Source organism: Arachis ipaensis, chromosome B10 (genome assembly GCF_000816755.2).
Source record: "Arachis ipaensis cultivar K30076 chromosome B10, Araip1.1, whole genome shotgun sequence".
NCBI lineage: Eukaryota > Viridiplantae > Streptophyta > Magnoliopsida > Fabales > Fabaceae > Arachis > Arachis ipaensis.
The window spans coordinates 72,582,103-72,584,024 of NC_029794.2; positions in this window are offsets into that span (position 1 = coordinate 72,582,103).

Consider the following 1,922-nt stretch of genomic DNA (forward strand, 5'->3'; position numbering starts at 1 on the left):
TTCTTTTCTGCCTAGTAATTGATGCTCAGAGCCTTGGGCCATGTTCTTTTTGTTTTTGTATTTTCTTTATTTTCTTTTGTTTTGTTTGCTGCTTCTTGGATCAATAAATGTTTGAGAATCTCCATAACACTTCTTTGAACTCTATGTCCCGCCTATGAGCTCCCATGCAAGTTTTCATAAGCATGCAACCTCAATGCATAATCATACAACTAGAACCACCACTTCTCCTAATCTTTTGCTTGCATCAAAATTGTTTAATTCCTCAATCCTTATTTTCAAAGAACTTTCATGTAATGCATTTTTGAAATATTGAGTGCAAACAAGTTTTGGAGAGTATAGTGTTGTAAATGATCAAGCATCTTGATTATTGAATTGCAGAAAAACTATACTAGACAAAAGGACAGATATGGGTATAATATCACTTTCAATCACAGCAATATCTGATAATGAACAATACAACCTTTTGGAGTTTACTTGCTGTCCTCTTCCTCATCATCATTGCTGGTCTTCACATTCCTCTTTCACCTCTTTGATTGATGATGCTAAATCTTCCCAAAAGTTTGTATGGTACTCTGTAGTGATATTGAAAGTTGCTTGTTCCCCAAGCACTTGAAAAATGGTTAGCATGCATGATTTATTTTGTGGCCCTTTGAACTTACTTTGGTGTGGGAACACCAAACTTAGTACCTTGCCAATGGTTCTCATGCATCAGATTAACCATGTGTGAAACTCTTTTTTTTTCAAAAGCAATAAAACTGAAAACTAGGAAACAGAAGAATAGTTAACTAGTCCATCTTAAGTGCTTGAAGCTAGCATTATGCTGAAGGCGAGAATATATTTTATGATGGGATTTTGGTGGAACACCAAACTTAGAATCCTTCATTCTCCCTTAGATTGTTTTGGTGTGCAACACCAAACTTAGCTTCTTGCAATATAGATAAAACTAATTAATCTTTTTATTGAAATAGCTATGAAAAGAGAACTACCTCAGGTTGGGTTGCCTCCCAACAAGCGCTTCTTTATTGTCACTAGCTTGACATCCTTCATTCTTTGATCATGGAGGCTGAAAATCATAGTGCCTCAGCTTTTCTCTTCTTACTGTGAACTTCCTTCCAGTCTCCTCTTTGATGATCTCTAGGTGTTCATGTGGAAGGATCCGGTTCACAGTATAGTACTCAGATTATTGTGGAGGCACCTTCATTGGTTAGGTGTTTAATATCACTTTATCCCCTGGTGAGAAACTCTCAGTGGGGATTTTCTGAATCCCAGCATTTCTCCCTTCTATCTCGACTCAAACGTCCCTTGTGTGAGGCATTATGCAGATACCCTTCTTGCTGTCATCCACGTTTGAGCCAACGTTTGAGGTCAAACATGAGCTCAAACGTGGTTCTTCCCAGGCTCCCTTTTTGGCCAACGTTTGGCCCAACGTTTGAGGCAAACGTTGGCGCAAACGTGGCTCATCTAAACCATCAATCAGGGGTGCTTTGCCATGCTCTTCCTTGCCAAAATGTAGCCAACGTTTGACCTCACATTTGAGGCAAACGTTGGCTCAAACGTTGCCGTGCCCAGGAGTGCTCTCTTTCATTCTTTTTGGCACCAACGTTTGACCTCAAGTTTGAGGCAAACGTTGGCGCAAACGTTGCCTTCCCCTGCTTCTTCTTCAGCCAATGTTTGCCTCAAACGTTGAGGCAAACGTTGGCGCAAACGTTGGCTCTTCTCCAGGGTGTTCTTCATCTGCTTCTCACGTTTGAGTTAACGTTTGAGGCAAACGTTACAGGAATTAAACAGGGAAAAGTAAAACTTAACAGAATGAAGAGTAGTTGATGTAATTAATTGAACCTGATCTCAAAACTAAAAGGAAAATAAACTTGGTGTAGTAATTAAACAAGGAAATTAAAATGGAAATCAATAGATCTCAGGAC